We start from the raw sequence: 17,661 nt of genomic DNA, 5'->3' as shown, positions 1-17,661 counted from the left end.
CGCCAAAAATGCATTGTCATCCCCTTTGGTAAAAACTCAGTTTCCACTAATTACCACATCAATGGGAGCCCAATGAATACTGAAGGTGTTATAAGAGATCTGGGGACACAAGTTGACAGCAACCTCTCCTTCGACCACCACATTGCCACTGTGGTTAGAAAGTCCTTTTATGTGGCACATCTCATTACCAAGGGTTTTGCATCCAGGAAGAAAGAGGTCATCATCTCTCTTTAATTTTCCATCATTAGACCAATTATCGAGTATAATGCCCCATTTGGCATGTACCTCACTAGACACCTGCAACAGCTGGAGAGGCCACAGAAGTACCTCACAAAGAGGATCCTAGGCATTAAACACATGTCCTACACAGACAGACTCAAAAGAATCCAGCTATTCTCTGTCTCATATCGCCTACTTAGAGATGATCTCTGCTTGACTTACAAAGCCATATCTGACCCGGCTCTGTTAGAAATGTTACATCTAAAGAAATCCCAATCCCTCGGCACCACATGCTCCAGAGACCTCAACCTCATTACCACAATCAACAGAACATGCTGGAAGGACAGGTTCCTCACCCAGAGATTGCCCATGCTCTGGAATAGACTTCCTGTACATGTCAAGCAGAGCACCTCGCTGTCCCTCTTCAAGAGCAATCTTGATGAGTGGATGGGTAATAGAAAGTTCACCACGGGGATCACTCCAGTGGCTCTACTTGATAGAGGCACTGGGAACTAACATCGGGTGGAACGATGCCAGGGCACTTCTAAGGGCTAGGTTTGTAAAGGCTCCAGGGCCATTAGCCTAGTACACACCTAAGAACTTATGAACCTTTCATATGTTTGTAGCATACTTAATTTAAACATTGGCAGTAGCCTTTAGGTTGATACAAGTGGTTTGCGTGGGAATATTTCTGCATATTGCTTTCTGCAAATCATTTCTAAAATAGCTCATGTATATAATTCCCCAGAAAGTTTCACTCCTGCCACTTCTGGATTGACCCAAATAATGATTCTGATAGTTTCATTAATATTATGCAACTCTAAATCCATGAGGTCATGATGTTCTTTTCTGTTTGCCTACATTTTATGTTTTTCACTTCTTGAAGCCACCATTCTATAGATATATGTATTCTGTTACACATGTTTGCCATCTTGCACTTTATTGCTTCCCTTTGCTTTATTCTATCAGTTTTGTTTTCCATGTGCACTTTATTCTTAGTATGACAATTTATGGTGTTTTTATAATCTTTATATTTAAACCAACATATTTTTGTTATGTATGATGCAATCTTTTAACATCATGGTCAAACACATCTTGCTTTCATTTATTTGTTACCCAAGTAGTCCAAATGGGTTGAGAACTGTCTTGTTAAATAACTTATCTGGTCACAAAATAAACTAATGGAGCCAGAAGGACTCAAATCCAGGACTACATGTTGAAACTCATTAGCAGCTCAAAGTCTTAATCCTCCGTGCTAAATTACTAATAAGCATAAGTCATCTTTAACTACAGAATTTATTAATACCACTGTAATTAACTCTTTCATAGAAAGCAGTCTTTCAGTAACCTGTTATAAGATTTGTTTTCCTTAGAAACCAGTTTCTTTTGTGAAATATATGGTAAACAAACCTGTCACACTCTCACAACACATTTACAATGCTTCGATAAAAGTTTATATTTGGAAGTATGCAAGCATTGCTTTATTTTGCTTTTTAAAGGTTTGTTATTTTATTTTATTTTACATTTGTTGACCGGGATAGTCCGACTGGATGCATGTCCATTTTCAGCGGAGGCCTGGGGAGAAAAGCTCCAAGGGTAAGCAGATACAGCATTACATAATACCAGCATTACATATTACAAACAGACTATTTACAGAGATTACATAAGTAAGCAAGTTAAACAAGTTCCACAGGTTACAGTTAATCCTGAGCACAAGTCAGGATTAAATTAAATTACACAGTAAACTGGTTAACAGATTTTTACACATTCTAGAGAGAGTTAGCCAGGCTTGATACATTGACATAGCCAGTTAAGTGACAAATGTTGTTTGAGACTAGTTTTAAATTGACCTAAGGTGGAAAGTAAGGTAATATCAGCTGGAAGAGAGTTCCAGGATCTACTTATAGAGTTTGCAAAGAGAGAATCACCAGCTGTGTTATTAATTTTGCTAGTCTGAATTAGTAGTTTGTTAAAGGATCGAAGTGGTCTAGGATTGTTATAGGGGGTGATAATATTTTTAAGTGCAGGAGTATTTTCTGGATTATAGAGGATTTTATAGGCCATAATCAGTTGGTTATACTGGATTAGGCTGGGTAGTTCAAGCCACCCAAGCTGATTTAGATTGACGCAATGATGTGTCCTAAAAGGCAACCCAGTGGCAAACCTGGCAATGTGGTTGTAGCAAATTGAGAGTTTGTTAAGGACAGTCTTGTTTAAATTCGAGAGTAGAGGGGATGCATACAGAAGGTTTGAAAGAAGGTGAGAGTGAGATATGGCAATTTTAGCTGGAGGGGTTAGGAAGGCTTTTATTCTGTAAAGTGACCCTAGTTTTTTATTGATGGTTTTGATAGTTTGGTTAGCATGTAGGTCAAATTTTAGATTATTGTCTATGATGGCACCTAATAGTTTTGTAAATGGGTCAGGGGAGATTATTGTGCCATCATTTGATTTTATGGTAAAGGTGAAAGCGGTAGACCTACGTGTAGGTGAAAATAACAGCATTTTAGTTTTTTGGGGATTTAGGATCAGATGATGTTCAGAAAGCCAGTTTTCTATGCTATTAAAGGTGGTCTGGGTAGCTGACCATAACTCTACTGGAGATGTGGCTGAGCAAATCAGAGTAGAGTCATCAGCATATTGGATACAGCTGACTTTTGGGATGACAGTATAAAGGTCGTTAATGAAGATGGAGAACAGCAAGGGCCCTAGTATAGAGCATTGTGGTACTCCAAGGGTGTTAGGTAGAAGGTTAGAGAGTTTGTTCTGCCAGAGGACAGCCTGCTGTCGACAATTCAGGTAGGATTGAAACCATTGGAGGGCTCCAGTATCTAGACAGAATGTTTGCAGGGTGTGGATTAAAAGTTGGTGATCAACCATATCGAATGCCTTGGAAAGATCCAAAAAGAGGGCTGAGGCTATATAATTATTGTTGCAATTATGGTTTATGTTGTTAGTAAAGGCTAGGAGGGCTGAAGCAGTGCTGTGATGAGGACGGAAGCCATGCTGAGTGTCTGCCATAAGGCGATTTTGGATTAGGTGGTGTATGAGTTGTCTATGAATACATTTTTCCATAATCTTTGCAAGTGGAGAGAGTATAGCTATTGGCCTATAACTGGAGAATTCAGTAGAGCTGCCTCCTTTGTGAAGTGGGATTACATAGGATATTTTCCAGATGGTGGGAATTTTAGCTTCTACTATGGTTCGATTGATTAGTATTGAAACGGGGTAAGCAATAGCATCAGCTGATTTTTGTAGGTACTCGGCAGGAAGTTGATCAGCAGAAAGTGTAGTGGGTTTTAATTTTTTGATCAAGGTATGGGTAAGAGAAGTGGCGACTGGTTGGAAGCTGAACGCGAGTAGGTTTCTAGGGGTGCTACTTTCAGGACCAGGGGAGCTAGGAGGTAGTTGGCTAGCTAGGGCTTGAATTGTCTCAGTAAAGAATTGGTTAAAACTATCAGAAACATCTTCAGGGGTTTTATCAATAGTAGTAGCAGGGACTGGGGTTGAAGTTTGTCCAGGATGTAGTAGATTATTTAAACCTGCCCAAAACTTCTGAGGGTTATTTTGATTTACTGTCTGTAAATTACAGTAGTATTGTTTTTTGTCTTGTAAAATTGATTTTTTGGTTTCGTTCCTGGATTGCCTGTATTTAATGTGATCTTGAGGGTCTTTAGAAGAACGCTATAAAGCCCATGCTTTGTTTCTAAGGGTAATTTTGAGTTTAGACTCTGTGGAAAGCCATGGTGCAGGTTTTTGCCTTGGTTCTCTTTGAACGAACAGGTGCATGCAAATCAAGGATCTCGAGGAATTTGTTGTTAAAGTATGCTACTGCTTCCTCTAAGGGGGGGTGTTTTAGAATAGACCAATTACATGAGTTTAGTTCTTGTTGGAATTTGGCAGGGTCAAAGTTTTTATTGTTTCTAACCTTTCTGAGTAAGGGTTGTTGGGAATGAATGGTTTTGTGCTTAATTACATATGTGAGAAGATGATCGCTTAGGCCATTAAGGAGGGTACCAGAGGTGTACAGTTGGGGGTGACTGTTTATGAGTACCCAGTCAAGTATACTTTCTTTTTGGTTGGGTTTACCTATCCTGGTAGGGGTGGATATGATTTGTGTAAATGCATTCAGGTTAATATGGGTGGTTGGGGATTCTGAGGAATAGGTGTCCCAGTCTATGTTAAAGTCTCCAAGTAGTAGGGTTTCTTGGGGGTAGTGACATGATAGCCAGTGCAGGATATCTTCAAATGTAGATATATTGTTACCTGGGGGAATGTACATACAGATGATATTAATGCATTTATTTTTATTAAGTTGCAATTTGGTGGGAAGAATCTCTGAGTTATTAATCTGAGGAGGTTGTATTACATCTATGGTGACATTCAACTCAGATTTATAGAGTACAGCTACCCCACCCCCCTTCCTCGAAGCACGATCCAGCCTGTGTATGTTGTACCCAGGTGGTAACACTTCATTGTCTTTAGTGTTAGGTTTTAACCAGGTATCAGATAAACAGTGGTTATGGTACAAAAGTTCACTCTGTTCACTCATTTCAAAATTTAGTCATTGAAGTATCTCTTTTAATGTAATAGTTATAGCACATTATCACTTATTTGTTTGCTTGCACTGCTAAAAAAACACAATCATGTTTTGTTTTTCTTAACAGTTATTACAAATAGGTTCACTGTAATGATTCATCATATTTACATTGTGTTAAAACCTGAATGCTTTACAAAGATGATTTATTAGGTTAAAACTTGTTTGCAAAATATAAAGCAAACAACATAGCAGTACAGTTTAAAACAATGCAGATGATCAAAATAAATAAATAATCACAAAGAAACTGTGTACAGAGTCACTACTGAGTTCAAATATGCATGATGCTGGGAACAATGTGCAACTCCATAACTAATGATCTAACTGGGTGAATAAGGATATAAGGCAACACAAAGACCTTTAAGTAAAGGGGACCCAGATTTTGCAAAGGCTAATAACTTAAGTACTAGAATCCTAAAAATGTAAGCCTGCTGCACTGGTGTAGAGGGATAACACTATGCTGCTGTCACAGATGACCAGATTTTAGTTAATGGACCAGGCACCAGAGGAACTGGGGAGAAGAGGGAGAGGAGTGATGAGCCATTGCCTGCTCTCCTGTCTCAGGAAAATGGGTGACTTGCTCATGTCTGAGGCACCATAACCATGTTAAAATCCCTAATGAAGATCGGAGACTACACATGAGCACTCATTCTATGGAGTCAGGGTCTTCTGAGGGATTACATCACTCTCAGAAGCAGATGACACTCCCTTATTAAGATCCATTGCACACTGAACCCTAAGCATGCTACTTGGGCATGCATAGTGGTAACAGTTAGAGCAAAAACAAACAAACGACAACAACAAAAAAATTTCCAAAGAGTGGATGACAACACTACCTCCACTGCTCACCCCTCACCCCAAATGGAATGAATAGGGCATAAGACTCTCACCTCCTGGGTGAATGAATGGGCCACTTGGAGAAAGAGGAGAGGCTTAGTGGTTGCCATTGAACTGGGAACAAAATATAGATTTGAAAATGCAGTCCGAGAGCCCAAGTCCCATGGCACAGGGGTGATGTGCCAAAACTAGAAGACTGTCTATAGAATTTTGAACCCATTGCAAATGAGCAAGATCTGTATCCAAAAAATCTCAGTTATGGTGCACAGCAGCAAAGTGCTATAGAACAAGTGCATGTATGAGCATTGCCAAATCTACAGAAGGAAAAAGGTATTTGATCTGAATTATATTCTTCAGCTAGAAGTACAATGAGCTAATAAAAGTTAACATGTGGTCCTTAAAGTGCCAGTGCACTATCACAAAATATCCACACAGCTTCCACCTTGGATGCAGACTCAACTAATTATCTCCCATGGATATGAGACGGGTAAGGAACGGGATCTGCAAGGACTGAATAGTCACATTAAACAGCATGGCCTTGTTCTTTCTAGGACTAACCTTATGTTGACTATCTTTTCATCTGTAAGAGGATGGAATCTAATGAATCTTTTTAGTATAGTAAGTCTGAGAAAAAGAAAGGTACTGTATTACAAAGGTACACAAATGAGCACTAGTCATGTAAAAACAGATTAATAATTATAACTAGATCATGAAGGCAGTACCAGTTATTTCAGCCACAAATGGACCCATATCCAGCTGTGTCTGTATACACCTTTCAAATAGCAGAATGTAATAACATTCAAAATAAAAAAGCCAAAAATAATGGGAGTCTAAGAACCCAAATTAGTAACAGATTTTAAATATTATTGTTACATACTTAGATGATAAAATGACAGGTTTTGCCTTAGCACACATTATCCAAGGGAAATGTAGTTTGAATCTCAAAAGTATATCATTATTTAGAACTGTAATCCTCAATGACTTGCCTGAGTCAACATCAGGAAAATTGCACATAATCACTGACAGAATATATGTGCCCATCATACATCTCACTTTCTTTGTTTAAGAATTCCAGAAAAAAAAAGAAGTTATGCACTTACCATAACGTTCCACCTGAGTAGGTAACTTCATTTGTCAGCAACCTGTGGGTACCGGATCCGAATCGGATCTGAGCCGGCAGCTTTATTCAGCTAAGATCTGAGCTCCAAGCTCCTCCCCCTTACCCATAACCCCCTGCCATCCTTCTCTGTCCTCAGGTTGAGTTTGCTTAGCATTATAGAATACTACAATCAAGGATCAACTAAACATCCTAACCTGGTGTCATCTGGTATAGAGAACACAAAGGTCCTACAAAGGACGAACTACAGGTTAGGGGGACGGAGGGGGGGGTTGGTTGCTGACAAATTAAGTTACCTACTCAGATAGAATGTTATGGTAAGTACATAACTTCTTTATCTGAAGTAGTTAACTTCATTTGTTCATCAACCTGTGGGACAGAGTCCCCAGCTACCTAAAAACTTGGGAGGTCCTCATGGAATAATATTCCGGAGCACTGCAGAGCCAAAGGACGCCCTCCCTCTGGAAATTATAACCAGCTTGTAATGGGTAATAAAGGTATGGGATGAAGCCCAAGTGGCTGCTGAACAAATGTCATCCAAGGACACCCTTGACCAAAAGGCAGCAGAAGTGGAAATCGATCGAGTAGAATGAGCGTGAACTCCAACAGGTTCTGGTCGGCAAGAACTCTTATATGCAAGAAGTATATATTGTGAAATCCATCTGGACAATGTAACTATTGACACAGGTTTACCCAGAAAGGGTTTAGCAAAGGATACAAAGAGTTGCTCAGATTTCCTATGATCAGCAGTCCTGTGTAAATAGAACCTCAATTGTCTGTGCACATCCAAAGAGTGTAATTTGTATTCACCTTTGTTTTGATAATTCGGGAAAAACACCAGTAAATTGATAGATTGATTAATGTTGGACTCAGATGCGACTTTAGGTAAGAAGGAAGGACTGGTCCAGAGGGAAACACTGTCTTTATGGAAGACCAGATATGGAGGTTTGGGACAAAGGGCTTGAAGTTCTGAAACCCTTCGAGCCGAAGTGACGGCAATGAGGAAGGCCGTCTTCCAAGCTAAGTATTTAAGATCCACCGAAGCTGCAGGTTCAAAGGGGGGGCCAGTAAGAGCCTGAATAACAAGGGTTAAACAAGACAACCCTTAACAAACTTGCTTCTTGTTACAATCACATAGCTAGATTTGCCACAAATTCCACCTTTAGAACGCACCACTGCACTAACTTGAAGCAACTAGGGTGGTTAGAGTTTTCCAGCCAACTCCATTTCAACCAACTCAAAATGGCTCACCAGATACTGTATCACCCTGAGAAAACACCAGCTCTGAAAAACATCATTCACCCCTATATTAACCTGCAATCTTTACGCTCCTCCAATAAGAGCTTAGCTCAAACTACCAAAGCCAATAATTCTGCTGGGGATTCTCTATTCTCAAACTTTGCAGGTAAAATGTGGAACTCCCTACCGACCATGCTCACCTCAAAACCTTCACTCCTACAATTCAAGAAAAAGCTTAAACCCAATCTCAATACTCCCTGGCAATGTCCCTGTTCCAAACCTGATTAACCACTATCATTTACCCTTCTCTTACCTCACTATCCTTAACCGCTTTTTAACAAGGCGCCTCACCTTTGTAACTGACCTATGTTTTTTTTTATATGCTGCTGTTATTTTTTTCCCAAGATGTGATGTAACTTTATATTGTATTTAGAACTCAACTATCTTCTTTTTTTGCATTAACAATGTTCATATGTCTGTTATGTACCTGGAGCTTTTCTCCCTGGGTCTCCGCTGAAAATGGACATGTATCCAGTCGGACTCTCCCGGTTAACAAATGTAAAATAAATAAATAAATCCCACAGAGGAACTGCATCCTTCACAGGAGGCTTTAACAGGAAAGTATCTTTTACAAAAGTTTTGCAGATCTTGGAAGAAGCTAATGAACCGAGATCACTTCCCACATGAAAATGTGAAATTGCTGCTTATTGGACTTTGACGGTGGAGGAGCTGGCACCTTGATCAAATAAGTGTGACAAAAACTCTAATACAGCTGGTATCAGGGCTGTAAAAGGATCCACATGTCTGTGTTCTGCCCAGATCAAAAAACGTTTCCATTTGCTCTTATAGACCTTTCTGGTAGAAGGTTTATGAGCGGCTACTAAAATAGCTTTAATGGAGGAAGAGATACCGGGAGTCCTAGCTATGACTGGAACTGGATCAACCAAAATGTGAGCTTGAGATTGTCCAGGTTTGGAGTTGTCAACTCCAGGGGGTGAGAAATCAGATCCGGAGTGGGATCCAAAATCCATGGAGGATTGACCAGATGAGATCACAGACAAGGGAACCACATTTGACGAGGCCAGAATGGGGCTATGAGGATCACTCTGTTCCCCAACCGACAAGCTTTCTGCAAGAATTTTGCCATCAGGGGAAGAGGTGGATAAGCATAAAGTAGATCGGATAGCCAAACATGGACTAGAGCTTCTCTGGGGGATTCTCCTGGTGGGGGAAGTAGAGCGAAGTACTCGCTGCACTTTGCATTCGAAGGCGACGCAAAAAGATCGCAGCAAGGTTGACCCCACTTGAGGAAGATCTGCTTTGCTACTCTCGGGTTCAGAGACCACTTGTAAGGCAAGAGGATGGTTCGACTCAGCTTGTCTGCCAAAATGTTGGACCGACCCGGAATGTGCATTGCTATGAGAAAGCGGTTGGTGGTGATCACCCATTCCCAAACTCTCATGACCTCTCGACAGGGCGGATAGGATCTGGTTCCCCCCTGTTTGTTGATATACCAGACTACTGACATGTTGTCTAATTGAATCGCAATTGTCCCTAAGGGAAGAAGGGCCTGGAGTGCTTGCAACGCTAAAAGCACCGCCTTCATCTCTAGGACATTGATGTGCAACAAGGTCTCTGAGTGTGTCCATGTGCCTTGAACGGTTCTGCCCATGCAGTGCCCCCCCACCCGAGGTGAGAAGTGTCACTGTGGCTTGGGGTGGGGTCATAGAAAAGGGGCGCCCTTCCCGGAGATCTGAGGATTGGGTCCACCAGAGTAGGGACCTCCTGCAAACCTTGCTGAGGGGAATAGCTGTACTTAGCGGATGTTGCAGGATGGACCATTGGACCTGTAAGGTCCATTGCAGGACCCTTATGTTCAGATGAGCTAGTGGTGACAGATTGATGGCAGCCACCATGGAACCTAGCACCCTCAGGACCAATTCCGCTGGGAGAGCCGGGGATTGCAAGAGGGCCATCACGTGGAATGTCAAAGTTTGAATCCTGTCCGGAGTTAGGAAGGACCTCAACAGGTTTGTATCTAGCCTGGCCCCCATTGAAATCTAAGGTCTGAGTTGGTTGAAGAGAGGATTTCTTGAGATTGATTGAAATTCCCAGATGAGAGGCCAAGTGAAGGAAGTAATTCTTGGCTGAACAGAGTAGATACCTGGTGGGGGCGGTCAGGAGTCAGTCGTCTAGGTATGAAAAGACCTGTATTCCCTGAAGCCTCAGGTGGGCTGCTACAACTGCCATCACTTTGGTAAACACCCTGGGGGCTGTGGTGAGACCAAAGAAGGACCCTGAACTCATAGTGACTTGTCCCAGCCGGAAGTGGAGAAACCTTCTGGATCATCTGTCCATCAAAATGTGATAGTACGCATCCTTGAGGTCTATAGAGCACATCCAGTTGTTCTCCTGTAGGAGTGGGAGAATGGATTGAATGGTGACCATCTGGAACTTTTCTTTGGCAACCGACAGGTTCAGAATGGACAGGTCGAGGATTGGTCTTAAGTCCCCTGTCTTTTTTGGCACCAAAAAGAACCTGGAGTAGAAGCCTGATCCGGACTGGTCTTGGGGGACGGGCTGGATTGCTCTTTTTTCTAGCAGCTGCTTTATTTCTGCAGCTGCTGCCTCCCAATGATTGGGTGGGACATCGGGGAGGCTCCAGGGTCTGAGAGGCAAATTCAGAAAAGGGATAGTGTAACCTCTGGATATGATTCGAAGCACCCATCGATCTGTTGTAATGGACTCCAAAACTGCTAGGTGCCTCGAGAAGCACCCCCCCGACTGCCTCCAGAGTGTAGCAGTCGGGTAACCCCTCAGGGTTGCTGCGCGGGCCGATCCGAAAAGGGTTCTCTCGACCCGAAATTATTCTGTCCCCCTCTGCCTCTGGGCCGGCGTCCACCCTGTCCTCCTCTGCCTTTGAAGGACGAGGGATCTGGAGCGAAACGGGACTGTTGAAATTTCCGGAACCACATCTTCTTTTGTCCCCTTTGGTTCCTGGAGAAGGACCTCTGGGGAGCAGAGAAGCGGATCCCAATGGCAGACAATGTCTTCCCGTCTTTCTCACTCTGGACCAGCGTGTCGCGGACAGTCTTGCCAAACAGCAAAGAACCGTCAAAAGGGGAATTTGCGAAGGATGCCTTGAAGGGTTCCGCAAAGTCGCAGAGGCAGAGCCAAGCATGTCACCGTAAGACAATGCCTGCTCCACTAGCTCTAGTGGCTCCTTCCGTGGCATGGGAAAAAAGTCGCATAGAAGTGTTCGAAATGGACTTAAGAATGGCCATTCGGGCTGAGAATATTTTCTTATCCTCGGCCGACATGGACTCTGGGGTGACCCTGCGTATTCTTTGATGAGATCCCGCTGGAGTCGTATGACATGTGCCATGTAGTTCAGCGACCTTACCGAGAAGGTGACTGAAGCAAACATCTGCTTCCCTATGTGGTCCATCGTCCGAGACTCCTTGTCGGGAGGATGGACCGAGGAACTCTCCTGGGCCAGTTCCTTCTTGGTTGCAGCGAACACCAACATGGCATCTACTGGAGCATCCTTGCTCCAATCCGTCCTATCTGTGGGCGGACTGAGAATTTCGTCTGGTCTCTTTGGTATGGGCTCCACAGTGTCCAGTTCCTTCCATGCCCTGGTAGTGATCAGATCTACCAGGGGATCGGCGGGAGGGACACCCAAGAGGTAGATGGGCCTGTGTCAAATGCCTCCAGAAACACAGACTCATCGGAAGAAGGCTTTTGGGCTGACCACCCCCCTCTAATACGAAGCATTTCCATAATGTCTCTGAAGGAGACGTCCTCGGGGGGTGACCTTGGGGAACCTTCCCCTTCCTCTAAGTCTGTGTCCTCTGTCAGGGACTCGGGTGAGTCCTCTTGCACTTATGTCTGTGAGGAACCTCCTCGGGGGGGCTGTCCGAGGATGCCTCACCAAACACATCCTGTTCCTCTAAGGGAACCATCTGGGACGTAGGTGCAGGATCTCCGAGAGCTCGGATCTGAAAAGGGACCCGACAAGCTCGAGGGTGTGGTCGGAGCCGAAGAAGGATGTACTATCGGCACTGAGCCTCCCCCGGTTCCGATGCTGCCTGGATCCGATGGCTCCAAATCCCGGAAGTGGGTTGGAGAAGGAGCAATCGGGGCAAAAAAGGGGGTCGAGTGGGGGGGGCAGGATCACTCCCATCTGCAGTTGGGCCTGGAGAAACCTACGCATCATCCAGTCCCTATCTGCATCTGACAAACTTCGTGTTGATCTAGACGAGGCCACCGAGGCAGGCCTGGAGTGACGCCTCAAAGACCTCGAAGGCGACCGGGTCTCCTCCTCCTCCGGCCCCGGTGAAAAGTGGGGTGAATGGAGCCGGGAAGGAGAAGGCCCGGAGGCCCTAGGAGAGACTAGCTGCTTCGCTGGCAGAGCCGAAGAGGAAGCTTCGGCCTGCCGCTTGTGGTGCTTGTCCTTTCTTCTCTCCCTCCTAGATTCCCTCTCCTCCTGAGCCTCAGTGGGAGGGTGAGTCCTGGTCAGGGGAGCAGGGATAGAAGGCGGAACTGGTGCGGTAGCAGCCGGTGCCACTGAGGGAGAAGAGGACGAAGCCGAGTCTGGGGGCAGAAGTCCCGCCAGAATCAACTTCGACCTCCTATCCCTCAAAGCCCTGGGGTTGAAGGCTGCGCAAATTGTGCAGCCCGAAGAAAGATGGTCAACCCCAAGGCAGATAACACACCGAGTGTGGCCATCCGCCGGGGATAGCTTATGGCCACACTCAGTGCATTTAGAAAAGAAGGTTTTAGGGGCCTCGGCCATAGTATAAAAAAGGCCCAACCCAAACACACCTTCACACACACGGGAAGGAGGAAGATTAGACTAACTAAAAAAATATATAAATTTTACCAACAAAACTAGCTAAATTAACTACAAAAGGGCACAACACTCACTCATTTAACAATTAAACTGAAAACTAGGTGAAAAAAGAGGTAATTTTCTTCAAAAACTCACGAAACCCTACGCCTGGAACTCATTCTAGGTGCTTGAATAAGCCGCAGCAAACGAGATCTGAGGACAGAGAAGGATGGCAGGGGGTTATGGATAAGGGGAGGAGCTAGGAGCTCGGATCTTAGCTTAATAAAGCTGTCGGCTCGGATCCGATTTGGATCCGATACCCACAGGTTGATGAACAAATGAAGTTAACTACTTCAGATGCCAAAAATAATAGGGGGATGTTTAAATACTATTCTAATTTACTTAAAAAATAGTGATACAACAGGTTTTACACCGTCAATGCTTTTTCTGTATATTAAGATACATAAAACTCTAATGCCTATCATTATTGAGAGGCCATAACCCTTAGTGATCACCAGAAAAAAAAACTTTTACTGCAGATAGTACAAAAATGTGGTAAACATCGGGGAAAGTTGAAGCTTGAGAGGTAATATCTCATTACCTGCCTGCCAAAAAAAAAAAAAAAGAAAGAAAGACACATATATATATATTGATATATCTTTTCCCTACTAACAAACTCCTTCCAGGTCAAAACTGCAGACAACCACATTTTTTTTTTTGTGAATAAAAAAAAAGTATGTGATGAGAGCCCAATATTCATTCTTAAAATTTTATAGGCTTCTAGGTTTTGGTAATCTAAATAGTACCAATGCCTGACCTTTGCCCATGATTATTTTTGGCTTTTTCTCTAACTATGGAACTAAAAGACTGAAAGATACAAAAGTAAGTTAAAATAAACTATGCTGCACCCACAATATGAAAGAGCAGAGCTGGAGAGTTTGACGTAGCATAAATCTCATCAGACATGAATATTGTCTTCTTATATAAAACCTCTGACTGACACATACGCAAAATGATGGTCATCCAGTTAAGCTTGCTCTCAGTCAACTGCATCCTGTGCCACCTGTGCTCCAGCTGCAGTTCTAACCTCCATAACTCACAGAGACCTTCATCAGTCCATCTCTCTCTGGTCACAATACATTTAGGTCATATAAGAAACCAAATCCACAGTGAGAAGCATATTATAGATATCTACAATGTGATCTGGATTGTCAGCATTATTCTTATTCAGGAACTAACCTGGAACAGGCTTCTGTGTCCCTTGTACAGTATTAAGTATGTTGACAGGTAAACTTTGTTTTCTTTTTTTCAAAACAGGTTTATTGTTTTAACATATAAGAGAAATATCATAACAATTTTATACAAGTAATTAAAAATAGGTATTATTATAATATTCAACAAAACAACTAAAGTATTTACAAAGACATCCACTACAATCAGATCAATTAATTAAACTAAAATACCATGCTATTGAAATTAAAATTTTTTTAACAAATTTTGTAAATTATCCCATACAATATAATAAGATGTTTTTCTATTTGTTCTTGTCCTAATTGTGTTTATTTCCATATGGCACACTATATTCATAACATTTTAAATTCATTGAGCGAAGGAGGTGTATCTGAAATCCAATTTCTAGTTATTATTTTCCTAGCCACTGCTAGAATAGACCATAACAAGGGAAGCTTAACCTTTTTAACACTTTGAGGTACAGGTGTGTTGAATAATATAAGAGATTTAGAAATAATGAAATTATCTGTAAAAGAGCCTGCAAAAATTCATTAATTGACTTCCAGTATTCTTTCAATTTTATACAGTCATAAAACATATGAGCCCAGTCAGCATTAATTTCTACATTACATCTCTTACATAAATTATCTTTATTATTTATTTTATTCATCATCAAAGGTGTATAAAAAGATCTATGTAAAAATTTCCATGTATAAAGTCTCCAGACAATGGAAGACGTAATTCTATAAGCAGATTCCAATATATATTGTTTATCTTGTTGATTTGGTGGGTCCCCATTAATAGAAGTGAAATAATTCCAGTATGAATCTACACTGTAAAAAGTTTCTTGTCTGATAATTTTATGTATGTATGAAAGTTTACCTTTATCAGAAACTTTATGTTGTAAATTTAATATCAAGTAATCAATCAGTGTTGGAATAGATTCTTTAACTGTTATAGACATTAGATCTATTTTATTAATGAGATGTTGTCTAAAGGTCTGAACCTCTAACCAGCAAGTTTCTCTTAGATCAAATTCGTGTTTTAAGAAATCTAGATTTTTAACTTTATTATCAGATATCAACTGATACCAGTACTTTAGATTCATAGGTTCATAGGTTCATAGATTAGTACTAAGCTAACTGCCCTTGCGAGCCATTTTAAGCTTTATAGCATATGTGAGACTCAAACCTCAAACCTCTTGTGTTTGTGTTTGTAAACAAACACCTTAAACCAATAGGCCACCCTCCCCATTATCTATAGCTAAATGAGTTCCTTCAGAAGTAGATGACAAAAGCATACCCTGAGTATACATTATAGGGAATACAATAAAATTCCATTCCCTATACTTAGGGTGCATGAATATAAAGTTACAATAACTAATAATAATATTTAATGGGTAACAAACCATATGTTTAGGTGTAATAGGTGAAGTACAAAATTCCTTTAGTAACCATAACATGGAGTTATTTACAATCATATTTTTATGTGTTAAGGAGATTTTCATGAAGTGCATACTAATTAGCTCCCAATAATCTTTCCATTTTGCGACATATGACTGATCTATTAATAAAGTAATAACTTTTACAATAGAAGAGATAGTATATAAATTAAAGTCTGGAAAAGAAATACCCCTTGAGACCAGCTATTAGTATGTTTCTTTAATGCAATCCTAGGTCTATTAGGTGCCCATAGGAAATTTAACATTAGTGTATTCAGTTTCTTGATAATTATTTTTGTAGGTAAAGTATTATTGATTGTATTAAGTATAAAATCTTGGGGAATATTATCATTTTAATAATTGTAAGTCTCTCCTCCATAGTAAAAACATATTATTCCAGGTATTAAAAGATTTTGTATATTAAGAAAACAGGTATTATAATTATTATATATAATAGATTTAATATCTTTAGATAGTATTATACCTAAATAAGTTATCTGACCTGAATTAGGTACATATTTAGTAAAATCACCAATGAGAATATTTTTTCGTGTATATATAGGCAGTATTTTAGTTTTTTCTTCATTGAATATTAAACCAGAAATACTTTTAAAATTCATCATGTTATCAAATAGAGACTGCATAGAAGAATTAGATCCTGCTGATGTAATTAGAACATCATCTGCAAAAAGTTGAATGTTGGATGTTGTATTTTCATCTATTTCAAAACCCTCTATGTCAGTACTGTTTCTGATCAAATTAGCCCAAGGCTCCATTACTAAAGTGAATAATAGTGGAGAAAGTGGACAACCTTGTTTTGTACCTTTAAGAATTGGTATTTTTTGTGAAACATATGTTCCTACCTTAATATAAGCCAATGTTCCTTTGTATAAATGCTCAATTAGATTTACAAATGCATCTGAGAAGTTTGTGCACTTCATTAAGGTAAACAGATAGTCCCAACTTACTGAATCAAATGCTGAACTTATATCAGGACTAATAAGTGTTAAATCTTTCTTTTTCCTATTTGCAAAATCTATTAATGTTAAAGTTCTTCTTATATTATCAAAAGTATTTCTATTTACAATGAAGCCTGTCTGATCTATATCTATAATGTCGGGAATGATTGTCTTCAATCTATCAGCAAAGATACTCATAAACATTTTATAATCAACATTAAGTAATGAGATGGGCCGATATGAAGAACATCTAGTTGGATCTTTATTAGGTTTTAAAATTGGCGAAATAAATGTATATTGCCAAGATGAGGGGGGTTATTAACTCAGTTTGGGCCAAAATAAAAACCTTATGTATTAATGAATATGTACTTTTAGAAAGGATTTTATATATCTCTGGTATAATACCATCATTACCCGGTGCTTTGTTTGATTTAAGCTTATTTATTTGTGTAATAACCTCTGTATATGAAATACTTTTGTCCAATAGTTTAATCTGTTGTTTATTAAGCTTTTTATTCATGTTTGTGGTTATAAACTCCTTTATTTTATCTTTAGGTTCCATGTTAATGTTATTATGGTTAATTTTGTGAAAGTGATTTCTAAATTCATCTAGTATTTCTGGTATACTAGAAACATTCTTCTTTTTCCAAAGAGAAAAGATTTCTTTGATATGGTTTTGTTTATTCAACCTTTTTGTTTTATTTTTAAGTCTATGTAAGTATTTGGGGCTTATTGAATAAGACAAAACTTGTATTTCTCTAAAGTTATTTTAACTTTATGAGTTAAAATTTCTTTGTATTTCTCATTTAGTTTGTTTATTTCTTCAATAACTTTCTTGTCCATAATATTTTCTTTATTATTATGTTTATAAGAGTCTAATTTACTTTGAATATCTAACAATTCCTTATCCCAAGATTTCCTTTTATTATTATACCATCTGATACTTTGTCCATATAGATATGATTTTAAGGCATCCCAAACATAAACAATGGAGACTTCAGGAGTATTATTTATGTCTAAGAAATGTTTTACTTCTGAAAGTATATATTCTTCATAGTCTTTTAGTTGAGTTAAGTATGCTGGTATCCTTTTGATCTGAACATTATGAGTATGTTTTATCATGAATTCAAAAACAATTGAATTATGATCAGATATAGGACATGAGATGATTTTGGAATTAATTAAATCTGT

Source organism: Protopterus annectens, chromosome 1.part1 (genome assembly GCF_019279795.1).
Source record: "Protopterus annectens isolate FY-2018-M chromosome 1.part1, PAN1.0, whole genome shotgun sequence".
Taxonomy (NCBI): Eukaryota; Metazoa; Chordata; order Ceratodontiformes; family Protopteridae; genus Protopterus; species Protopterus annectens.
This window is presented reverse-complemented; position numbering follows the sequence as displayed.